Source organism: Mesocricetus auratus, unplaced genomic scaffold, assembly GCF_017639785.1.
Source record: "Mesocricetus auratus isolate SY011 unplaced genomic scaffold, BCM_Maur_2.0 Super-Scaffold_4256, whole genome shotgun sequence".
Classification (NCBI taxonomy): Eukaryota; Metazoa; Chordata; class Mammalia; order Rodentia; family Cricetidae; genus Mesocricetus; species Mesocricetus auratus.
This window is the reverse complement of record NW_024429182.1, coordinates 28056037-28082571: the sequence shown is the minus strand read 5'-3', so window position 1 is coordinate 28082571 and position 26535 is coordinate 28056037. Positions and strand designations below refer to the sequence as shown.

The 26535-nt window shown below is 42.0% G+C and overlaps 1 long non-coding RNA gene across 2 annotated transcripts; it reads left to right on the top strand.

The window, feature by feature from the left end:
* The first annotated feature begins 6529 nt into the window (after nt 1-6529).
* On the top strand, nt 6530-26252 carry LOC121134278. Of its 2 annotated transcripts, XR_005871349.1 has the most exons (5): nt 6530-6757; nt 7058-7193; nt 7295-7424; nt 24156-24290; nt 25015-26252. It is a non-coding gene; the product is annotated as an uncharacterized LOC121134278 (long non-coding RNA). The 2 variants fall into 2 exon arrangements; XR_005871350.1 differs by lacking the exons at nt 24156-24290; nt 25015-26252 and adding an exon at nt 12665-12706.
* The last annotated feature ends 283 nt before the right edge of the window (nt 26253-26535 follow it).

Here is a 26535-nt window from a genome sequence, read left to right as displayed (position 1 = left end):
ATGCAAATATTTCCTTTGAACATTTAAAACAGAACTAAATGTTGACTTCCGCTAATGTCTAAATGTCTATGGAGTAGTAAAGACCTCTGCACAGGATGCTTCTCTCCCCAGCCTCCTGCCAGCACTTTCTGAAGCTTTTAAGCTCATAATTGCTGATGTGCATTATTCGTTTGGATTTTTTGCTATGTTCTTTTTCATTTGTTGCAGACAGAGGAACAGAAAATGAAAGCAAGAGTGAGTATGCTTATGTGCTGGCCTGGAACTCACAGAGATCCACCTGCCTCTGCCTCCTGAGTGCTGCGACTACAGGCTTGGTCTTCAACAGTGCAGGACCTGCTACTAACGTCATCTATTAATTTCTAAAAACTTTACAACTATGCTTTCCATTGAACATTGCTAGTAAGTTCTAATGTCATAACACTTTTTAATTTGAAGGCTTCTGTTGTCCCCTGGTGTAGCATGATAAATAAAACACCCAGAGACAGATATTGGGGTTCAAGCTTCAAGCTGAAGATCAGAAAAGCAGAGCAGCCAGCCACTAGCTCTTACCTCTACCTCATCTCAGATCAGAGGGGCGATCCTCAGACTGCTCCCGACTTCACTGCTCCCCAGATTCACTCAAACTGCTGTATACTCCTCAACATGGCTAGAGACTAAGTCTCCAGACTGAATGCCTCTACCTTTTATATCTCTCAAATCCTGGGATTAAAGGTGTGTGTGGTAGCCTTTAATCCCAGCACTCAGGAGGCAGAGGCAGGCAGATCTCTGTGAGTTCGAGGCCAGCCTGGTCTACAGAGTGAGTTCCAGGACAGCCTTCAAAACAATACAGAGAAACCCTGTCTCGAAAACCAAAAAAAAAAAAAAAAAAAAAAAGGTGTGTGCCTGGTTTCTATCTTGGCATTTACTTCCACCTGATTATATTTCTTTGAAGACTCCTAGGATCTCCTCACTGGGACACTTGCCTTCCAGCCCGGGATGTGCAGAGACCAAACAAGTTTGTTTATGAATTCATTGAATTAGAACAATGCCCCAGGGGCTGGAGAGATGGCTTGGTGGTTAAGAACACTGGCTGCTTTTCCAGAGGTTCTGAGTTCAATTCCCAGCTCCCACATGGTGGTTCACAACCATCTGTAATGAGCTCTGGTGCCCTCTTCTGGCCTGCAGGTGTACATGCAGAACATTGTATACATAATAAATAAATAAATCTTAAAAAAAAAAAAAGAACAATGCCCCAAATGCTAGATGCTTCTAGGGAAGGAGCTACAAAGATGCTCTCCACTTCACCTGTTTCCCATCTTTGGAAAAGCATAGTGTTTGGACACTGGTCTTAGACTAGTGGTTCGAAACCTTCCAAGTGCTGCAATCCTTTCATACAAGACCCTAGACCATAGAATTATTTTATTGCTACTTCATAACTGTAATTTTGCTACTATTATAAATCATAACGTAAATATTTGATATGCAGGATATCTGATATGTGACCCCTGTGAAAGGATCATTTAACCCCCCCCCCCCAAAGGGTCATGGTATTAGAAAGTATTATAAGAAATGGCATCCCTTTGGAGAAAGGCTGGGAAGTTTTTCTCTTTATGTTTCCCCTTCAGACCTATTTAGACATAGGTTTGAAGATGGAATATAACCAGACAGACAGACAGGACACATGGAACAGGTGGCCATTGCTTCTGGCATCCACAAGTTTCTAATCTGAAGGATAGTGAGCCAGCAGGAAGTAGGGTTTGCTGCTGGAAACCTGAGCACTGCAATCGGGTGAGCTGTGTTTGCTTTGGAAGCGATTTCACTGTTGCCCCCTACCCCCCTTTAGGAGCTGCAGTCTGCACCTGGGCCTTGCTGTGAGGTGAAAGAGATTATAGCTTCTAAAAGCCCCAGGCTTTGCTAGATGGTTGCTCAATATGGACTAAAAACCAAACACTGAGCAGCTGGTTCCAATTAGCCCCAGTGAGCATTTATTTAGGTTTACTTCTAGAGAAGGATCCAACCGCAAGACAAGGACAGAAAAATAAAATGTACCACGGTTGCATCGCTGATGACCTTATCTTCCACTTCTTCTTAAGCCCTACACGGGGGTATCTTACTTTGTAAAGAGTTTCTTACCGTTCGCTCTGTCCCTTTGCTAGAAGTTTCTTAGATGTATGAGTAATTTACATCTTCCCTCACCCTGGGCTAAGGACTTTGCTAACAATAGATTGACAGTGCTAAATGTTAACCTTTAGCAACTTGATGGGTTATTTATTTTTCTGTAGGTTTCAGAAAAATTGTTTTGTCGAGGTATCAGTACAAATAATCAGATTTGTCAAGAAACAGTGTGCCTGCTTGGCATTATAACCGTTGACACTGGCAGATGTATGTTTGTCGTCAGAAAACCTGTTTTACAATGGGATTTTCATTCTGTTTTGGGCAATATATGATTCAAATGAATCACTAAAAATATTTTCCAGTGATTATTAATAACTTGGTAAGTCAAGTTATTAATGACATTTCAAAATTACATTTTACTAGAAGAGTCTGTACAATAAAAATGATGATTAACTATTGAATGCACCATAGAAGCTATTGTATAATATGTGAGATTTAAGTACAGTTTCCCCAAAAGTTATTTTAAAACCTAGGGAGGAAAAAAAATCAAACACACCCAACTCTGTCATTGTCTATGATGTGAATTGCTTCACTGAACCATGTTGTTTCTGACAGACCCCCTTTTTTATTTTTAAATTTAAATTTAAATTAGAAACAAGGTTGCTTCACATGTAAATTCCAGGTCCCTCTCCCTTTCCCTCCCCTCCTCCCGCACCCTGCCACCAACCCCTCCAATATCCCCTCATTTCCCCAGGGAGGATGAGGCCCTTCATGGGGGTGTCCATAGTCTGTCATTTCATCCAGGGCAGGGCCTAGACCCTCCCCCGAGAGTTCAGGGTGAGAGTGCATCTCTCATTGTTGGATGGGCACCCAAAGTCCATTTGTATACCCTGGATAAATACTGATCTACTATCCAAGGCTCAATAAATTACCTAGGCCTCCTCACTGACACCCACATTCAGGGGGTCTTGATCAGTCCCATCCTGAATTCCCAGCCATCAGTCTGGGATTTAAGAGCTAACCCTTGTCAGATCAGCTGTTTCTGGGTGTTAAACCAGCCCAGTCTTAACCCCTTTGCTCATCAGTCCTCCCTCTCTGTCACTGGATTTCTTGAGTTCAGTTAGTGCTTAGCCGTGGGAGTCTGCCTCTGCTTCCATCAGCCATTGAATAAAGGTTCTGTTTCCCAGACTCTCTGGCCATGGGATTGTAGGCTGGCACTCCCCAGATCTATGTCTAAAATCCATATATGAGAGAGTACATGCCATGTTTCTCTTTTTGTGACTGGGTTACCTCACTCAGGATGGTTTCTTCTAGTGCCATCCATTTGCCTGCAAATTTCAGGATTCCATTGTTTTTTTTCTGCTGAATAGTAAGTACTCTATTGTGTAAATGTACCACATTTTCTCTATCCACTCTTCAGTCGAGGGGCATCTGGGTTGCTTCCAAGTTCTGGCTATTACAAATAATGCTGCTATGAACATAGTGGAACAGACATCCTTGTTGTATGAATGGGCATCTTTTGGATATATGCCTAAGAGTGGAGTTGCAGGTCTTGTGGTAGGTTTATATCTCCATACTGATTTCCAAAGTGGCTGTACAAGTTGGCACTCCCACCAGTAGTGGAGGAGTGTTCCCTTTTCTCCACATCCTCTCCAGTGTAAACTGTCATTGGTGTTTTTGATTTTAGCCATTCTGACAGGAGTGAGATGGTATCTCAGAGTTGTTTTGATTTGCATTTCCCTGATGGATAGGGATGTTGAGCACTTTCTCAAGTGCCTTTCAGCCATTTTAGACTCCTCTATTGAGAATTCCCTATTTAGTTCTGTAGCCCATTTTTTGATTGGATCCTTTGGTGTTTTGGAGACTTGCTTCTTGAATTCTTTGTAGATTTTGGAGATCAGCCCTCTGTCAGATGTGGGGTTAGTGAAGATCTTTTCCCATTCTGTGGGCTGCCTTTTTGTCTTGCTGACTATCACAGACCCCCTTTTTATTCATGGTTATTTGTAAGGTTTCCTAAATGATCCTAGAACTCATCAGGATTTCTGAGTGTGTTAGGTGGGGACTGTGTTTTGGTTTGAGTCATAAATGTAAGATTATTCTTGCCTTAAAGAGAACTAGCAGGTTTGCTGGCAGACATAAGTGACTGTTGAATGCTATAAAACCCGGGTAAGCAGTGTGCTAACCCTAGTCAGAACTGTCCTGGGTTAAAGTCTACAGTGACCTCTTTCAACATGGCTTAGTTCATGGCTCAGCTACTGCCAGGAAAAAGATAATCATTCTTGTATTAGATATAGTTTCCAACTGCCATTTAGACAGAGCAATCATCTAAAGTTTTGTCTGTCTGTTACATGCAGGTAGAGATGAGCCACATTATTTTAACACAAACAAATGCATAAATGGCTTTTGGGTGTCTCAATAAGAAATCATGAATGCAGAATATGTGATAAACTCCTAACAAAATGACTGGCTGAGCACTAGTGCCCTTTGGTTCTTGCATGCTGTTAGTTATTGCTGTGTAACAAACTATTCCAAACTCAACAGAGTTAAAATAGTGACTAATTATTGCTCTGGAGTTTATCATCAACTATATAGTTCTATTTACTGTGGCTAGGCCACCTCATGAATCTTCAGTCAGCTGGAGTTCATTTGTAGGCTACTTTTTTGGTCTAGGGTTGGGCTTACTCACAGTTTTAGAGCCTAGCCAGGATGGCTAGAATGACTCAGTTCTGTTCCATGTCTCTCATTCTTCAGCAGGCTAGCATGTGTTTGTCTTCAGCAAGCTAGCATGTGTTTGTTCACAGGACATTGAAAAAATTTATATATGTATATCTATATTCAAATATATATAAACAAAATAACACACACACACACACACACATATATATATGCACCTATTTTCCAGGGGGTAGAAAATAGATTCTACTTATTGTGGGTAGGGACTAAAAGTCACATTGCAAGGGGAAGTTAGGGTAATTGGGGCCAGTTTTACAATCAGCATCCTGCTGTGCCCTCCACTAACATAGAGTACACAGGAAATGAAAAGGGTTTATAAAATAAATCAACTTTTTCTGTCTCCTTTAAATTTCAGATTTGAAATTTGCCTTTGATTCTTTTGTGGCAAAGGTATGAGACCGTGTGTGTCTGTGTCTGTGTGTGTGTGTGTGTGTGTGTGTGCATGTGCACGTGTGAATGTGTGCATGTGTGTATCTGTATGTGTGTATGCATGCTTCACATGCATGAGCATTTGTGTGTGCATATGTGTCTGGGATAGATCACAGACTCTTGAGTTTGACCTTCCGGAACCCAAGACAAAGCAGTATCTACACAGCAAGAATGGATGGTCCATTCAGAGCTCTGCCATTGGGATTAATGCTTCCTGGAGAAAAAAAAAAATCCAACTGGCCTCTGGATTGGCTCCCAAACCTTTGCCAAGGGAGATCCAGGTTCTTTGGCTCTGAATTGGTTTCACCAAGGCTACACACTCATGGCTGAACAACTCCTTAGAGTCAGGCAGAGGCAGGCAAATGAATCAGTATCCCCTACAGAACTTCAGTGATCCTATCTTTTTTTTTTTTTTTTTTTTTTTGGTTTTTATGAGACAGGGTTTCTCTGTATTGTTTTGGAGGCTGTCGGTCCAGCCCGGCCTCGAACTCACAGAGATCCGCCTGCCTCTGCCTCCCGAGTGCTGGGATTAAAGGCGTGCGCCACCACTGCCCGGCCCAGTGATCCTATCTTATACAATAAAAGCCAATCACAGCTTAAGTCACTGCCTGGTGGGCAGAGAGAACCAGTGGCCATGCCCTCCCTTTCCATTCCTCTCAGTGAAGAACACTGGAAAGTATTTAGGTGCAAAGGACACAGATTATATTGAGAGTGAAGGTAATTCCAGTATGTCTTTCATTTGCTCTGTCAATGACATTGACAACGTGCTTCTTTAACTCTCCCCCCTGGCCTAATCAAGGCCGGTCTACAGATAGACATGTGTCCTGTGACTCAAAGAGCATGGGAATGTTTCTAGTTTCTGGTGACTTTGTCCTCATAATAGTTAATGGTCTTCATTGGTACAAGTAGTGCTATTGGGGTGGACCAGCAACTTAGAATTCTTCAAGGTTCACAGCCTCATTCCTTTCCACACTCCTGTCCTCAGTGTAGCAGTGCTAGCTGTCCCGCGCCACAGTCTCGCCAGCAAGAACGACACAGGACACTCGGATCCTTCTGCAGTAAAGCTTTAATGCATCTTGAGAGACAGATGATCAGCTTCTAAGAGGGAGACCCCAAGCTAAGAAACCCAGCCCCTTATATAAGCCTAGGAGCTCCGAGTGAGACGTGTAGAGCCCGGATTGGTGGTTTGCTCATCACCCCAGATGACGCCACGGGAGAGGCAGAGCTTAAACGGTGGACTCCAACCGACAACAGATGTCGGCGCCATCTTGTAATGGCGATAGCGATAGCGAGGGCGGCTCCTCACAGCTAGCTCATAGCTTCACGATAGTCCCCTCCATTATGTCCTCACAGGACAGCATTTATATCAGCAGAGAGAGGAGAAAGGGAAAAAAAAATCTTCCTATGACTTGCTGCTCTACACATAGCATCCTTGACTGGGCTTCCCAGTTACACCTTGCTGAGTAAAGCACAACTAACTCCAGCCAATCACTTTACGAAGGTAAGGAACTCGCCCTGATGGGCTCAGACCCATTTCAGTATGCATTTCCATCTGTGTTTGACATTTATGGTCCTTGGCCTTGCTTTGATTTTCAACCAGGGCTGGAGTGAGGGCTGGCTTCTTGGAGCATGCAACCCCTCATTTAAGAAGGGCTGTGCTTAGACTAGCATTCTTCTAGTGCTGCCTTGAAATTCTTAGACCTTTATAGACAAAGAGCCCCGCCCTTTTCAGTTTGCATTTAATTCTGCACTGCCAACTTTTAGTTGGTCCTGCCCAACCTTTTCTTGCTTCCTTTCCAAGCCCATGCAGTTGCTTTCTCTCCCTTGCTTTCCTGAGTGCTGAGTCAGCTGGTGAACATGGTCAATTCAGAAAGAAAAATCTACCCAGGGCAGGATGGACAACAGTGAGAAAATGCTCCTACATCTGAGCCATCAAGGTACTCTGCACATTTCATGGAAGGTCCTGAGGATGAGGGGTAGGGGTCCAGGTAACAGTGGTAACCTTGATAATACATCCTTCTCTGACCCACTTTCTCAGGTCGACTTGCAAATGAGCATACACACAGTCTTATCTCAGATTCTGCCTTCAGGGAGTCTGCTGTTCAAACACCAAGTGAATAAAATCCGTGTCTTTCTAAGAAGAAGGCTACGTAGCTGTTGACCCATTGGTAAGCTGTACACACAGCGCCAGAAGTGTTGCTTATGGCATAAGAAGGAGAATCCAGTTCAGAGATGATATCTCTGGCTTCCAAACCAGATATAGTGTTTACTGAATACCTACTATGTCCCAAGCACGGTGCTGTTTTCCCATATGCTGTCGTGTTAGTTACACAGCAGCTTCTTTCCATTGTCTCCATCGGCCAGATGGGCACAGCAAAGATCAGAGTCTCGAGGGGCTTCCCAGGGACAGGAAATGGATATAGATTACTTTAAATTAAGTTCTATTTTAATTTTAGTGTGTGTGTGTGTGTGTGTGCGCGCGCGCGCACGTGTGTGTTTTGTCTACATGTGTGTTTGTGAACCATACAAGTGCCTACTGTCTTTGATTCTGTGGGACTGAAGTTACAGACAGCTGTGAACCAACATGAGGGTTCTGGAGATCAAACTCGGGTCTTCTAGAAGAGCAGCCTGTGCTCCCAGCTGCTGAGCCATCTCTCCAGCCCACAGATACAGACTTTTAATGGGAGTTCTCTGGACATATTTCCTGCAATAGCACCATGACAAAAAGAGTCCTTGAGCACGGGCTAAGAGGCTGACCCTAAGCTTGTGTCACTCATACAGGACCTCACTCCTCCTGCAGAACATTCAGTGAGCAGGACAGCCAGTGGCAAAGCTGGGCTTTGGAATACTTTTAGAAGTTTCCCCAGCAGTGTTTCAGGGTTGTGGCAATGAAATAGGCTTTCCTCTGGGCCTTTGAATATTGTATAAAAGTTTCCCCAGAAGTGTTTCAGGTTTGTGGCCAGAGCCTGGCTTATAAATTTTCTTTAAAACCAGAGCAACCTGGTATTTTCCAAGCCTGGCCAGACAGATGGTCCTATTTTGCTTTGTCACATTCAAGGGAGTAGCCTGGCCTTTTGAGACTCAGTGCTGTGAGGCAGTCTACACTTGGAGACTGTTCTGGATAATGAGGTCAGGCAAACATTTGAGGAGACAGACCACAGACTACAGGGACACCACTGTCTTTTTCCAGGACAAGCTGGTGAAAGAAACCAGACATCTATCCAGACAACAACGTCTATGATTGAGGCTGAATTGGGAAAGGGTGCCAGGAGCTGGCTAGCAGTCAGCGACATGGCTGAAGAAAACTATCACGTCATTATTCTCCAAGGACTTATTTTAGTACATGGTCTGTGAGGTGTGACTCTCTTCTGTGGAAACTTACTAAGTTGCCAGCACAGGATGAATTAAATTGAGTGACAAATTAATAAATTATGCATATAAAATTTCCAATAGAGACACTCATATTTATTTTTATTATATGCATAAATTTTTATGAGATAAAATTTGGTGTATCATTAACCCCTGCTGATGTCAATCTCCCCAAGATTGTTCCTCTCAGTTGATAAGACATTGGCAAAATGTTCTTAAACCTTTTGTAGCTTTCATCTCCCATCAATAGAAAAACCTTGTGAATGCATCTCCTATACACTAGAAATGATATTGCTAAACTGTTTCACTGATATTACATATTATGTATAATGTGGGCTGGGGACATAGATCAGGTGATAGAGTGTTTGCCGAGCATGCATGAGGAACTGGCTTCAGCCTCCAGCACTACATAAAATTATAGGTGCATACCTATAATTATAGGTAGTGGTAAAAGAATCAGAAGTTCAAGGCCATCCTCAGATATACATTGAGTTTGTGGCCAGTCTGGGCTACATGAGACCTGTCTGAAAAATTAAACACAAACAAAAAACAAATAAAGTGACCTTATTTTGTGTATACTGGACAGCAGGCTATATTTAAAGGATAAGATAAACATTAAACCATCTTAAAGGCACATTTAACTTAGGGTCAGCAGAAACATCTCTGCTTTAGCAAAAAGTAATATGATGAAATGGACTTTTTTTAAAAAATCAATCTTTGGTTCAAAGGTTTGGATCAATTCGGTTTACTATAATACCTTTTTTATTTTACTAAGGTTTTATTTTGGTGGTTTTTGCTATACTCACAAAGTTATGTCCACATTATCACTGCCTAATTTTACAGTATTTTTCTTACCCTCAAAAGAAACCCATGCTCATTACTAGTCATCCCAAACTCCCTTCCGCTCTCAGCTTCTAGGGACTGGTAATCATTTCTGTCTCTGTGGCTTTGCTGGACATTTCACCTAAGGAGAATGATAAAGATGTAGTACAGGTGTGCCTTGCTCATTAGCGTTATGTTAAGATTTATCAGTGTTACGGTAATGTGTATCTGTACTTCGTTTCTCTTCGTGGCCAAATAACGTTCCAATGAATGGGTGTGCCACATGTTCTTAACCTCCTAATCAACTGATAGATATTTGGGTTGCTTCTGCTTTGAACCTGTAAGGAATAATTGTGATTTGAATACTTGAGAGCTCTTTATATAGTCTCTGTTTGGATACTAGACCTTATCAGATATGATTTATGCTGTTCCGAGGGTTGTTCTGTGGCTTTTTATTTCTTCACAGCGACCTTTAAAGCACCAACCTTTTTAACATTATTTTATTCTGTGTGTATAAGTGTTTTGTTTGCATGTATGTCTGCCCACTATGTATGTGTCTGGTGCCCCCAGAAGCCAGAAGATGGTGTTGAGTCACCTGGAACTGGAATTGCAAATGGTTGTGAGCTGCCATGTGGGTGCTGGGGACTTAACCTGGGTCCTCCAGAAGAGCAGCAACCTCTTCTCTTAACTGCTGAGCCATTTCTCCAATCACACATTTTCTTAGAAATTTCGCAAACGTTTTTTGAGACAGGGTCTTCTTATCTATCCCTGGCTATCATGCTACTGCTTGTTATGTGGCCTTATAGCAATCCTGTTGCCTCAGCATCCTAAGTGCTGAAATTAAAGGTGTGTGGTGTGGAAACATTACTTTGTGAGTTTGGAAATGCTTTCATTGTTCTGAAGTTTTGTTGCTAATAGCATAAAAATGCTAACTTTGATTGTTTTAAGTCTTTTTCTGCAATATAGTAACTAAACACCTATCAGTTTCCTTCCAAACAAGCAAACAAACAAACAAACACAATTGTAAAATAAGTGCCTGCTGTGTGTAGCATCTCAAATCATATGAAAAGGGTTTTGTGTTGAAAAAGCAAGAAAATTTAAAATGGAATTAATTCTTTTCATTTAAAGAAAATTTTCTCTTTCTACCCTGTCCTTTGGATGTCCAGTCTCTTTCTTTGGAGATTTGGTAAATGTAGAAGACCAATACGAAAAGAAAAAAGTACTCAGAATTGTGTCCAAAAAGACCAAGAGATGAGGCAAAGAAAGGGCGAGGTGTGGAGGATTGTGTTTCTAGAATGAAGTAGAGAGAGAATGATAACATGAAATCGTCAAACTAACAGCTGAGAGTTTGTCAGGATTAATAGATGAGTCAGAAACAAAAGCCCAATAAATTCCAAGCAGCAAAAAAGAAGACAGGGAAAGAAAAGGATTTTTCAGAGTGTGAGAAATAGTCCTTATCTTTATATTAAGGCTGTTTCAAAATGACATGCAATTCTAAATTCACCAACTGTACATGAGTGGATTTCCTTGCTTGTAAATAATGCTGCCGTAGCCCGAAGGTTTGCATTCCTCCAGCTTTCTGTGTTGAAATCCTAACTCTCACGGTGAGTATAAGCAGTGGAATCTTCACAGAAAGAGACTGAGTATCCACAGGACAGTAGCCAGAGCACATAACAATCCTGGGCCAAGTGAGGCCCCAGAGTCCATCCCGCAACCTCCGCAGAGCTCCGTCCCCAGCAGGCAAGACTAGCTCAGGGATGGTCAACTTTACAGTTTTCACCTTGGCTTCCTGTGAACACCAAGCAGAGAAGACCAGATGGGCACCTAAACGTGTCACACATGGTGCCCACTCCAGTTAGCCCACCCCTAATGCCCTTCGCCAACAGCCTCCAGTCGGAGGACAGCCTTCCGTCTCCGTTGCTATGAGGCTTTACTGGGTCCTAGTTTGCCTTGGATATTATGCTAAACCCCAGAGATGGTTGCCATCTCCTTGCTGAGCAGCAGCTTCCGGGTCAGTGGCCCGCTTCCGGCTGCGTAGTTTTCATTTTGGCACCAGTTAGGACAACACTGCTGCTTGCTGTTTCACTTGGTTTCTTTTCATGGCTTTCGATTGCAAAATGAGATCACTTGGATCTTTTCCCTAACTGGTCATTTTAGACCCTCTCCATTTGCCATCACTTTTATATTTTTATCTGGTAATTCTGACGCCCAGCATCTTTGGGGGGGGGGGGCGTGTTTTCCTCACTGGCTTCTGTCGACTCCTGAGTGTTCTTTGGTTTTCTTTCCTAGAAATGTTAAGTTCAGAGTCGCTGTGCTCTTTGTGATAGCTGTCTGTAGCCTGACTTGAGGGCATGCTCTCTAGGTACATTTCTTTTCGAGCTTCTGAGTCTCCAAGGTTACTTAAAATCAAGTCCTCTTTAGGAGTTTTCCGTCCGTGGTGTCCCTCTGGAGGCACTGCAAGCAGGTGAAGCTGTCTCTTCACTCTTGTGCAAATTTTACTATCAGATATATTAGTGACACAGGCTCCAACGGAATGTACAGACATTGACTCCATTATCTGCTAAACTCCTAAACAAACAAGTATTAGGAAAAATTTGTTTTGCTTTGTTTTGTTTTTTGTTTTTGAGACAAGGTTTCTCTGTGTAACCCTGGTTGTCCTGGAACTTGCTTTGTAGACCAGGCTGGCCTTGAACTCAGATACCCACCTGCCTCTGTCTCCCCAGTGCTGGGATTAAAGGCATGCGCCACCACCACCTGGCTGAAAAAAAATTAATACAAATAAAGAATATAGTACAAGGAATATGTTTTAACAGACATGTCTAAGTTAGGTTTCTTATTACTGTGGAGAGAAGACACCGTGACCATGGCAACTCTTATGAGGAAAACATTTAATTGAGGGGGCTGTTTACAGTGCCAGAGGCTGAGTCCACAACCAGCCTGGAGGGGAGCAAGGCAGACGGGGTACATATTCATGTGACTGACTGTCACACTGACTGAAGCTTGAGAAAAGAGACCTCAAAGCCCGCCCCCTACAGTGACACACTTTCTCCAACAGGACCACACCCACTCCAACGAGGTCACACCTCCTAATAGAACCACTCGCTTTGGGAGCTATTTTCTTTTAAACCACCACAAGACCTAATAAAAACTTGCTCCCTTTTTATAAGGGGAAATTCAAGTCACTGTATCTTTTGCCTAACTGTTATTTATTTTTAAGGTGCAGATTGGAGAGCTGGAGAGATGACTCAACCATTAAGAGCACTTGTTCTTGCAGAGGACCTGGGTTCAGTTCCCAGCACCCACATCGAGACTCACACATTTAACTCCAGTTCCAGGGGATCTAGCATTCTCTTCTGACCTTCTAGGCACCAGGCATGCATGTATCATACATACATACATGTAGTCCAACACTCATACATGTAAAAATAAATAAGTTTCTAAGATTAAAGGTATAAATTGCAGAAATTATGAGTGAAATCCCCAGAATTTGAACCACTTGCTGCCCCTTGCCACTTATTGGATTGATCATCATGGGCACATTCAAGCCCATGGGTGATTGTAATGACTTTCTGAAGTTCTTGTAATAAATAAAATGTTATTTTTAAATACTTAGTGAAATACCTACATGCAGAAGACCCACAGCTATCTATCTTATCAACAATGATATTACAAAGATTGGCTGACTAAGAAATGGTCCCGAGAGTACATGTCTGACCCTAAATAACCCTTTTAGCTATCTAATTCTAGGGGAGCAGTTTTAATATTTTCATAATTTACAGAAAACTTTTTAGTACAACATATTTCCAAACTATACATCATAAATTCCTTCCTGTCTGGTGGAGTTTCAGCTGACTTCCCCTTCTTAACTTCTTTTGAGAAATATTTCCTATCTATAAATAGAGATACTCCTGGAATATGTAGGATCTGGGAAAATATTTTCCAATACTTATTATTTTTGAGAATCTCATAAATGGATATTGTGTTTACACTGTTTCTACCTTATATGTCCCCCTTTCCATCTCCTCCCACTCCCTCTCAACTTCATTACCTCTTCTTGTTAAACATGCATCCATGCATATATACATACATATGCGTACGTAAATACAACCTGATGAGTCCATTTAGTGTTGTTCATATGTATATGAATTTAGGGATGATCGTGTAAGCTTGGGTAATCTATGGGGGCCCATTCCTAGAGAAGACCAGTTCTCCCTCTCTTAGCAATCATTAACTGTCTATAGCTCTTCTATAATCCTTCTGTCCCTTCTTCCTCATTGTTCCCTGAGTCTTAGTTAGGTATAGGAGGTGTGTTATAGATGTATCAGTTGGGGTTGGGCACCACACAATCACTTGTTCAATGCAGTTTGACCAGTTGTAGTTTCTGTAATGGTCTCCTCTATTGCAAAGAGAAATTATTTTTGATGAGGGGTAGAAACTACACTCATCTGTGGGTCTAAGGATACATTTTTAGAATGTCATTAGGAATTATGCTGGTTGAGTAAAGTGATGGTAGTAGGTTTGCCACGATTCATGACCTCACTAGCCCTAGGTAGTTGACTAGGTTTCCGGTACCAGACATTATCTCCCTGTTATTGACCAGGACCTTAAGTCCAATGTAGACAGCTATTGGTTACTGCCAAGACATGAGTGCCACTACTGCACCTCTTAGGTTCTCATGTCATGATAGTTGTTATTGTGGTTCATATCTGGGTAGAGTTATTAGTTGCTCCCCTCCTTTGGAAATTTCTGTAACAACTTCTAGTACCATGAAAGCTAAACCTCAGAGAGTAAGGAGGCTTTCAGGTTAGAACCCAGCTCAAATCCTCTGGGTCTTGTGTCTCAATGCATGTGTCTTCAGCAGTAGGGACTTACCTTTAACTTCTGGGAGACAACCAAGGGCAGTAGCAATGTTCTGTATATAATGTTTGGGAAGTTTCTTGGACTCCCCTGATCAACAATTCAAAGGGTGACTTCTCATGCCTGGAATTGGGGTTTTTTGTTAGGTACTCTATGGCCTTTGGTAGGTGCATTGTCGGTCTAGGTGGGAGAATTTCAATTCCCTGTACTCTTCATCTAGGGGTGGGGTCTTGTTGAGGGGAAAATTGTCGGGGCTGAAGATGATATTTTGATATAGGCCTCAGCTCAATTCCAGGAGCTCGAATCTCCTATTGTCTTTTAGATGTCTGGTTACCTGAGGATGGCCTGGCCACAGCGGTGAATGACTTCTAGTTTGTGTAACAATAGACCTAGGCCCCGCACCCATATAGGGGCTAGTGGGACATATCTGAATACTCCTGAGACATATGTTACAGGAGGTCTGAGGGATTGTGTATGTGCATTCTAGGACCATCTCTAGGGTTAAAGGAAGTGTTTCTAGTCAGTCCTATATACATGATAATAGATATCTTCTGACAGTACCCCCACATTTATAAAGCTATTTAAGAGGATGCTTGAATAAACTGGTGTCTTCAGTATGGACTGAGAGCTCTCCTGAAATGACAAGATGTCTCTGTCTCGTTCTTAGCACCGTTGGGTAGCTAGGACATCCCTGATCCACACTCCCCCACTTATGGTCAAACCCGGGTCTGTTCATCTGGTTCCAAACACAGCCCCAAAGACATCAGTCCAGGATAGATGACCCCTGTAGCGTAGGACTGATACAGGTCAGACCCCTGGCAAAATGGTACTGAAATGTGGGACCTGAGTACGGGGAGAAAGAAATGATGGACACCACAGAGGGGTGGACACCGCAGGTGTAGGAGTCTTGAGAAGAAGTGAGAAGAAATGCACGCAGAAACCTGAGAAAGATCAGACCAGTGCACCCCGTGCGTGTGTGCGTGTGCGCACGCGCGCAAGCACACATGTTTATGTGTCAGGTATCTTTCTCAACTGCTTTCCACCTTACTTTGTCAGAGTATCTCATTAAACCTGGTGTAGATTTGGCTACACTGTCCGGCAAGCAAGCCTCTGGGTCCTCCTGTCTGCCTCCTCAGAGCTGAGAATATAGGTACAAGCTATGGCACCAGAGTTTGTAAGTTAGTGTTGAAGTTTGAATACCATCTCCCCAAACCTAGGCTACCCTTCTTGAACTAGGTCAGGCTATTGCTGCTGTATTTCCTAGAGGCATCTGGTCAACCTCGAATGCATGAGGTAGAAAACAGAGAACACTCCCTAGAGAAAAGTGAGTTGAGTTCAAGTGTGTTGCAGGCTGAGTACCAGAAGAAGAGACACTTCAAGGACAGTGCTTTAGAGTGTGGGATATTGGAAGGACAGAGCAGGGACAGAGATCTCTCATACTTTGCATCAACAAGAAATGGTGCTTTCACCACGAAAATGTTTCTTTAAAAATTCTTTGCTGTGAATATTCATTGAATTCTAATAATAATATGTCCTCACCCTTGGGATTTATCAAATACATGCTTGTTAAACTGAACAACTGAGTGGAACTGAAATAGACTTTTTAAAAAAGCCTGCACTATAAAGAAACTCATCTGTAATCCTTCAAGTAGTTAACTCTGGGCAGCTTTCACATTTTTCAGTTAGGTGATACACTAGGGCCTTTCATACCTGCAAATTCTGCTTCTGGAATATTCTTCCACATAGCAGATCACATTCCCCCACGGAAAATGCCTTCCTTGCCTGCATAATTCCATTTCTAAGAAGTGTTTTATTTCTGCCTTGCAAAAGAGCAGCCACCCTTCACACTTACCAACCCAGAGCCAATGTTATTTTCCTGACAAGCGCATAGGATGCCTTCCACACACAAGCCTCTGTGTGGCTCTCCACAGTGTTATTCTGTTTCCAGACAAGACTGTACACTCTGTGGCTTCAAGTGGATTTTGCATTCCTGCCCTGACTCAGGGTGCTTTCCCTGCTGCTGTCCTGAGATCAGATTCCCACCAGCAAGCAAGTGAAGTAGCAAATCCCTGCGTGCAACACTCTCGTCTCCCACTCATGCTGGATTAGTTTTTTCCTTGTCTTCCTGTTTGTTGCTGTAGACACTGATTCTGCCTGTCTCTGAAATATCCTTGCTGTCCCTTCCACTTCTTTGCTGCCACTGCAAAGGATGAACAAGTACAGTTAGCCCCAAAGCCTGGTTGCAATACCACCTTTTCCAAGAAAGCTGGTTTGAAATTCCCTCTGGTGGAGCTGCCAAGGCCCGTATTGGCCTCTGGGGTTATCTAGCTGTAATAGAGATTATTGTTTTGTTTGGTTGGTTAGTTTGGCTTTTTTCCAAAACAAAAGAAATCAAAATATTTTCTTCAATTCCAGGTATATTATTTTCAGTCAGTATACAAAATAATGGATTTCATTGTGGAATTTTCATATAGACTTTATCTTACAGCTCTCTTCCTCTCTTCCCAAGCTCTCCCTCTTCTGCTTTCTGTCACGTGTATTCTATTATGTACACACCCTCACTTAAGTTCTCTTCTTTCCCTCACATGGGCCTCTTTCTAGTTTCATGACTTACACCCAGACCCAGACCCAGACTCACACATTAAAATGTGGGATCCACATAGGAGAGAAATCACATGGTGTTTATCTTTAGAGTAGGGTTTATTTCACTTAACATAATGACATCCAGCTTCATCCATTTTATTACAAACGCCATGATTTCATTTTTCTCCTAAATTTAAGAGAAGTTAAATATTTTCATAGGCTCCTGTGCTTGTTAGTTTTTAATGTCATCTCGACACAAGCTATAGTCGTACGAGAGGAGGGAATCTCATTTGAGAAAATATCTCCATAAGATTGAACTGTAGGCAAGCCTGTGGGGCATTTGCTTAATTAATGACCATTGTTGGTGGGTCCACCCGTAAGCTGGTGATCCTGAGTTTTATAAGAAAGCAGGCTATCAACTTGATGTACCAGGCTTCTTAACTCCTCATGGGAAGCCTTACCCTTTCTGGGGAGTGGATGTGGGGGTGGGGTAGGGGAAAAGAGGGAAGAGTAAAAGGAGGGGAGGGAGGGGGAACTGTAGTTGGTATATAAAATGAATAAAAAATTTTAAATTAAAAAAACAGATGTACTTAATTTTTTAATGTTTCTAAGTATCTGCTGAATTAGTCCCCAAACACACAAGTACAATCCATTGAGTGATGGATGAATTAGTAAACTTGCTTTCTGAAGTAAGTATATTTTCCAAGTAAAAGTCTTTATGAAGTTGTATATTCAACAACCCATGCTGACAACTACCAATATATAAGCTATTCTTTGTGTTAGTGACAATTTCTTATCTAATCTTCTTTGTGCACAGTGGTACTTGGGATTCAGTGCTGGTCACAGAAGTCTAGATGGGATCAAATCCCCTCCACTTGGGTTGGCCTAACACTGCAGATTGATATGGGAATTCCTGCCTCTGAAACCGTATGATATTTTAACTATTCCATTTTAACTATATATTAGACAAGCAATCTACCATATGTATAGGCATAGGTTTACATTCTTGATATCATTTTAAAAACAAATGTTGCAGAATGCAAGTTTCTTGAAATGTTTAACATTTTCTATTCATTTATACTTTCTGCTGTGCCTTCTCAAATTGCAAGCATCCTTTGATTATGCCAATAAACACTTTATATAATTTTTTTAAAAAAGAAAGCAGCTGAACAACCTCTAAGGAGCAAGCCAGTGAGCAGCGCTCATCCATGCCCTCTGCATCAACTCCTGCCTCCAGGTTCTGGCTCAAATCTCCAGGTTCTGGCTCAAAGGTGTGAGAAAAATAAACCATTTCCTCACCAAATTGCTTTTGGTTATGATGTTTCATTGAAGCAATAGTCACCCTAACTAAGACAGTCCCTAAATATATTGTGTGTTGTAGGCATTCATTGTACCTAATAGATAGTCAGTTCTAAGTCTGTTTTTTCCATGAAACAAATAGTTACTATGATTGTTGAGAGTGGCAATCCAAATATAAATTGTCCAGGTTAGAGACTTACCACTTCCCCAGTATGAGGTCTCTTGATGTCACTGTGACTCTGTTTCCTCATCTGTAATTTAGGGAAAATATTGTAACCTTGCTTACAGGGCTGTAGCTATTTTTAAATGGGCTAATATGTTCTGAGACCAATATCTTACACTTAACCTATATGTGTTCACTATTATCATTATAAATTATTGCTGATATTAGATGCTCAATCAATAGTATACTGGGTACAATGATTAAAACAATGAAAATTCTTCCCATGCCTAGATAGAAATTTTAACAATATTAAATTACTGGAAATAAACACTTAAACTCTGTATATGTTATTTATATTTTTGAGAAAAGGAGAGAAAAAATCATCTCTGGAAGATGAATCATATCCTTGATAGTGTGTGAGTACCTCGTTGGGATAATCACCTCTCTGAGCTGGAAGCATGTAGCCCAGCTAGCCCAGCTTTCAAAACAGTGAAAAGAACACCTTCAAACTCACATCTTCCTGAATACTTGTGCAAACATGGGACAGAAAGCTTTCTCAGCATCTCATTTCATCGTTGGCCATGTCAAGCTTTGAAATGTTTCCCGGCAACCTCTGCCCAACTTGCCCTGTTCCCACATGTTTAGCCCATTGAGAACCAGGACCTGGACGCAGACCATACCTCACAGTGTCTCCTCAGGCTCCTAGCAGGGTCTCCTCCAGCTCCTCTGGCTCAGCCTGCAGAGCCTCTTGTAAACCTTCATTTCCTCTAGCAATCGTGTGACCCCACACACAAAACATTGCCACCTACAACCTTGATAGGTGTGTGATTTCATCCAAGTCATAGACATGTTCTCGCCCAAATCTGGGAAGGGAACCTAATTAAGGACCACTTCCAGGTTGAATACTTTTTGAAGGGGTTTTTAATATGTTAGCACCATTTAACTGAGATGCCCTGATTAATCACACTGACTGGGAAAGAATTTTTTTCTTTTTTCCCATTTATTGAAAATAGGTTTTTTTCCTCTTATGTAATATATCCTGGTTATGGTTTCCCTTCCCTCCGTTCCTCCCAGTTCCTCCCTTCCCATCCAAATATCCTCTTTCTGTCTCTCATTAGAAGAGGCAAGCTTGTATGGGATAATAATATATAATAAGATAAACAAAAAGTAACCCATCAGTATAGGACAAAACAGACAGATGGAAAAAGATAAAAGAAGCATAAAGATGCTGAGACCCTTTCATTTGTACACTAAGGAAGCCCATAAAAAACACTAAACTGGAAGCCTTAATATATATGCAAAGAAAAATATAAAATAAATTAAAATCGAAAATAACATAAAATTTAAAAAGAACAAATTTTAAATGACTTTATGAGACCAGGAACCTCCAAAGATGACACTGAGTTCATTTTCTGTTGGCTGTCTACTGCTGGACATACAGGCTACCCTTAAAGTATTTGTTTCCCCAGTGAGATACCCTAATTTTTTTTTTTTGGTTTTACAAGACAGGGTTTCTCTGTATTGTTTTGGAGGCTGTCGGTCCAGCCTGGCCTGGAACTCACAGAGATCCGCCTGCCTCTGCCTCCCAAGTGCTGGGATTAAAGGCGAGCACCATCACCGCCCGGCCGGAAATTAAATTTTTATTTGCAAGTGGTTATCAATTAGAGCTGGCTTCTAGGTTAGGGATGGGGACATGTGTCCACTTCTTTCCGCTACAGGTACAGATGCGTAAGGCCCTGTGAGTTCATGTGTGCATTGATTCTCTTGATTTAGAGGCGCTTGTTCTCTTGGTATCCTCTATCCCTTCTGGATCTTACTATTCTTCTGCTTCCTCTTCTGCAGTATCCTCTGAGCCCTGAGGGAAGGGATTTGATGGAGACATCTGATTTAGGGCTCAGTATTCCAAGGTCTTCCTCTTTTTGCGTAATGTCTCCTGTGGCTCTCTGTATGTATCCCCTGTCTGCTTCAGGAGGAAGTTTCTCTGATGACGGCTGAGCAAGGCACTGATCTATGAGGACAGCAAATATCATTAGGAGTCATTTTATTGCTATGTGTTTTGTTTGTTTGCTTTTTAGAACAGCAATATTTTGTCTTACCCTGCGTGCCTGGGCTATCTAGATTCTTGGCCACCAAAGCAGTGTTGTGGAGGGGGTGTTAAATCAGATATTGAATAGTTATTCCCAAAGCAGTGTTGTGGAGAGGGTTTTAACTCAAGTCAGATATTGGGTAGTTATTCCCAAAGCAGTGTTGTGGAGAGGGTCTTAACTCAAATCAGATATTGGGTAGTTATTCCCAAAGCAGTGTTGTAGAGAGGGTCTTAACTCAAGTCTGATATTGGGTAGTTATTCCCATACACTTTGTGCCACCATTGCCCTAGCATATGTTGCAGAAAGAATACTATTGTAGATCAAAGGCTTTGTGGCTAGATTGGTGTTTAGGTTTCTCCTTTGGTAATGCAAAGTATCTTCCTGTACCAAAGGCAGTAGAACATAGGGGTGAAGGTTCTATGTAGGCACTGGCTCAACTTCACCATGGTCAATGAGTTGTGTGGGTGTTGTCGACAGCAAGAGAGCCTTGCCATCATTTTTTGGAGAGCAATAGACTAGGTTGTTTAGTGGTTCCTATGGGACTCTTTGGTCATCAGCTCCATTAGATGTAAGCCAATCCAGGTATTGGATGTTTCATTTGGTGACAAAAGATGTTCAATTGGGAATCTGTCTCCCCATTCTTGGGCAATTTCATTTAGACCACCTTCATATATGTATCTACTTTATGAAGCTTCTCCTTTATTAGATTTCATACTTCCTCTCAATTGGCCCCTAATTTTAGCTGTCTGTCCCCATATTCTCTCCTTGTCCCCTCCTTCCCTCCACCTCTCCATCTGATCCTACTGTTCCAGTGACCACCCCTTGCCCACCATCTATTCATAACTATTCTATTTTCTTTTTCTGGGGATATCTGTCCTTCACCATTAGTCCCTTACCCTATACCTAACCTCTGTGGTTCTATGGATTCCAGATTGGTTATCATTGACTTAAAAACTAGCATCCACTTATAAATTAATGCATACCGTATTTGTCTTTCTGGGTCTGGGATACCTCATTCAGGATGACTTTTTTCTAGTTCCACCTATTTACTATTGAATTCGTGATTTCATTTTTTTCAATGTCTGAGTATTACTATATTGTATAAATGTACCACTTTTCTTTGTCCATTCACCCGTTGACGGGCATCCAGGTCGTCTCCAAGCCGTCTCCAGTTTCTAGCTGTTATAAATAGGGCAGCAATGAGTATCGTTGAGCGAGCGTCTCTGTGGTGGGTTGAAACATCCTTTTGGTATGGGCCCAAGAATGGTACAGATAGATCTTAGGGTGGATTGATTCCCATCTTCCTGAGAAACCACCACACGGATTTCCGTGTGACTGTACAAGCTTTCAGTCTCATCAGCAGTGAGCTGTCACTTATTTTGTTGATCTTAGACATTCTGACAGGTGTAAGGTGAAATCTCAAAGTAGTTTTGATTTGCATTTGGGAAAGACATTGTAATCCGACAATTCCAATCAACATTTCATTCTTCTAGACTGCTGTTGAAGTTGAACTGACTTCTATGTGGGCCAATTTCTTCTCTTTACCTCCATTCCTTTGAATACAAAAGCATGCCTGCTTTACAGGGTATCTCATGGATTTCACCAGTTAAATGTTTGAGTGTCACTAAGAACTTAGCAATCAATACACTGGATTGAGGGGTGTCCCCCAAAATGCTATCTGTGTTAAAGTCCCCTTGTACCTGTGAATATGATCTTATTTAGAAAAGGCTCATGACTAGCATAATCAAGTTAAGGCCATTAAAGAGGACTCTAAGCCAATATGAAGGTTGTCCTTGGGACGGGGGCTGCAATATTTGGCTTACTGGTTATACTCCGTCATCAAGGGAAGCAAAGGCAGGAACTGAAGTGGGGTATTGTTTTATAAGGGTATTCGGCTGCTAAGATTTATCCCTAAAGGATTCATCTTGCAGTTACTTGGTTTCCTTTGAGCTTGTCCTTTCAAAAACGTACCAAGTCATCTACATTCCTTTTTTTCAGAAATTACTTCAAGAAATTTACTTAGGGATGGAAAGATGGCTTAGTGGTTTAAAAGTACTTGCTTTTCTTATAGAGGACCGAGGTCATGTTCCCAGCACCCTGATAGCAGTTCACAACTGTCTGTAACTCCAGTCCCAGGGGCTCCAAAGCCCTCTTCTGGCTTCTGCAGGCATCAAGAACACATATGTTGCATATACACATACACATAGATGCATGCATGCATATATTTGTACAAATTTTAGTGCAAAAATTCACAAAATTTAATAGTAAAATTCATATTCATTTACATAAATAAACATGTCTGAAAAGGAAATTGCATTTTATGTGTATGCCTATGAGTAGGAGAGGTACATGTGGAGTCCAGAGGTTGATGATAGGTGAGATCTTTATTGCTTTCCACTTTATATTTTGAGCCAGGGTCTATTCATTCTGGAGCTTAACAATTCTGCAAAGACTGGCTGGCCAGTGAGCTGCAGGGATTTTCTTGTCTTTACATGTCTGCTGCTATATAACAAGTGTGCACAGCCATGCCTGGCCTTTTACGTGGGTGCTGGGGTTTCAAACTCAAATCCTATTGCTCGTGCAACAGGTAAGAAAATTAATTTTATTCTCACCGAATTCATCAAAGTGTTGCATTTATTATTTTTACTTTTAGGAACTTCCATCTCTGTGAATCGTATTCCCTTTGAGAATCTCTGGCCAAGGATTAATCATTTAGTTTTCTGTGAACTTTATAATTTTCTGTTGCATTTATTTGTGTACACAGTGTGTGTGTCACAGTGTACATATGAGGGACAGAGGGAGTCTCTCTTCCACCACACGAGTTTTGGGGATCAGCCTTGCAGCAAGTGCCTTTACCCACTGGCCCATCTCATTGAACTTTTTTTTTCTTTCTTTTTTTTTTTTTTTTTTTGGTTTTTACGAGACAGGGTTTCTCTTTATAGTTTTGGAGGCTGTCGGTCCAGCCCAGCCTCGAACTTACAGAGATCCACCTGCCTCTGCCTCCCGAGTGCTGGGATTAAAGGAGTGCGCCACCACCGCCCGGCTTCATTGAATTTTTTAAGTCAATTTTCTTATGGGTGGGAGAAATGGCTCCATTTATTTATTCATATAATGCTATTGATTCTCTTCTCTTTATATATTAGCACACAGATCGTGGATGCGATGAGCCATATGAACACCAAAGAACCGACATCACAGTCTTTTTTTTTTTTCCTTTAAGTGAGCAACTCTGAGGTAACACAGACCACTGTAAGGGAAGAACTACCATACTAAAGTCTGATAATCAGGGCGAGGTAGACAAAAAGACTAAGATGTGAGTAAGGCTGTGAGAAACAAAAGATGGGTAATTAGCAACAGCAGAGGATTGAAGATGAACCCTGGAATAGGGCATGCATTCTGAGATAGTCTAGGAAATGCACTGGAGACTTTGCCATTGGCGGGTACCTGGTGTCCACCTCGCTGCCCACAGCGGGTCCTAATAACCTTGGATGCCTCAGTCAAAGCAAAGAGCAATTCAGCAGGGGACAAGGCCTTGTTGTGTGGGTCCCAGGGCCAGGACAAGCTGTTCTGAAGCCTTTTTCAAAACTACTTGTGTCACTTGTATTCCAGAGGCTCATTTCATGGAACACTGTTAAGAGGAGAATTGTATTTGACACACGGTGTTTATGTGTGCTTTAGGGGAGTCTGGAGGGAACATAAATCTGTGTTTATATTTTTAGGAGCAGTGGAGAGGATGGATTTATTTCATCTTAGAGGTTGCAGCCCATCACCAAGGGATGCCAGAGCAGGAACTCCAGCATGAGCCTGAAGCAGAAACTGTGGAAGATGCTGGCTCAGGCTCCTGCTTAGCAAAGGTTTGTTGTTGCTGTTTGTTTGTTTGTTTTTGAGTCAGGGTCATACTGTGTATCCTGGCTGACCTCAAACTCACAGAGATCCACCTGCCTCTGCTTCATGAGTGCTGGGATTAAATTAAAAGCATGTGACACTACGCTTCTTTTCCTAAGAAGAATGTATTTATTAAGCCTTTGTGAATTTCATCCAATGCATTTTTTTTTGGTTTTATGAGACAGGGTTTCTCTGTATTGTTTTGGAGGCTGTCGGTCCAGCCTGGCCTTGAACTCACAGAGATCCGCCTGCCTCTGCCTCCCGAGTGCTGGGATTAAAGGTGTGCGCCACCACCGCCCGGCTCATCCAATGTATTTTTATCATAGCCACCCTGACACTTGCTCCTAATTCCTCCCAGATTCATGCCCACCTCCTTATCTCCCAATTTCACATTATCATCTTCTCCTCCTCCTCTCTCCTCCTCCCCTTTTTAAAATAATCAATCCATTGAGTCCAATTCATGCTACCCATTGCTGCCCATATAACCCCGGTTGTGGGATTATCTAACAAGGGCTACATCCTTAAATAAAACTAGTTCTCCCTCCACTGGAATCCACCTGACCATAGCTTCTCAGTTAGGGGTGAGTGCTAGTGAACCCCTTCCTGCTCTGTGATAGAATACTGTTCTAATGCGTTCTTCTTTGTTTCCTTTTAAATAAACAATAAACGTCCGATTTTCAAATTAATTTCCAGAATCTCTCCAAGTAAAAAGTAGACTTTGTGCCCCACATAAATCCTGAAAGATGATTGCACTTCAAGCCAAAAATTCAGGGCAAACTGTCAACGTCCACCAAGAATGTGCCTCCTGTGGACTGCTTGGGAAAGCCGGGACCAGGAGAAGAACAGCCATTACATAAGGAGAAAAGGGAATGCCATCAAACATGATCTCAAAAGAGTAGTCACCTTTGTGCCACTTCATGTAGTTTAAAGTCTGCAAAACTCTACTTGGCAGACACTTAGGTAGTGACTTGTAAACAGGACACACAGAGCTGATGGATAAAAAAAAAATTCTGTGAGATGTATCCCCACCTGTAAGGGGCCCACCAGGCATGCGGGTACAGGTGCCTCATAAGGAAAGATCTGCTGGGCAGGCCTGGCAGATTGGAAGAATTGGTGACATTTGAGGTGGGAAGATGGCAGGATTCAGTGGGTAGAGATGGGAGAGAAAGTGGTTCTAGACTCATGTGATCAGTATAGACCACCCTCAGCAGACAGAGACCCTGTTTGTGGGAATAGCTCCACTGGGACAAGTGACAAGAAAGGTGGCTTTCAGAATGTGACTTATTAGTCATAAGAGACTTGAAGGTTTCCATGGTTTTATTTGGGAAGACAGAAGACATGTGAGAGTTTGGCCAAAGACGTGAGTGCTCGGGCTGAGCTTGGCTGCAGTGATTCTGGGGGAAGACAATGTGATAAATAGATTTAAGGATTTAAAGAGAGTTTGGAGGCAGATGACTCTCTTGTGCTTTTACCTTTTCTTCTCTAACACACTGCTTAGGTTTAAGGAGATGTTAGACATTAACAAGCATGAGTTGCATAGCCATGCCCTCCTCTCAGGATGTACGATTCCCAGCTGCGCTATGAGACAACATCTACCATCTTAATGCCTCCTGCTTCTTGTAGGAAGCTGACTTAAGATTTTTGCCCCTGCTAATGAAGGTTGTGTGTTGCACTGAGAAGTATTTACCAGTGCTGCCTAAAAAAAATGCAATGTGAGCTTGAGCCTTTGATCTAACAACTCTGTGGCTGGAACTTGTCTCAAGAAAAAGATGGCTACAAAGATTTAGCTATTAAAAATTCCAACTCTGCGCTGCATCGAAAGCTAAACAATTGGAAACAGCCTAGCTATCTGAGAAGAGAAGGGCAAATAAGTTATTCAGCCAATGAAACTTCACAGAAGACTATCTGATAGTGTGGGGAAATGCTATAACACTGCGCTTAGTTTAGGAACAGATCATAAACAGCATGCTTCACTAAAATTAAAAGAGAATTCATAAAAAAGGAGCCTAAGTGTTCTTTTAGATGTTGGGTATTATGGATGACTTTGATTTTGCCCTTAGGCCCTTCTTCTATTATTGTTTTGTTAAAATTACCTTTTTGCAAGAGAGGTAAAGTACAGTTCAGAACCATTCCTGGTGCTTTAGAGTGACTCTGACTTGAGAGTTCAGATATGAATGAGATGGTTGGTATAAGCAAACTCTAGGCTCCCTCATA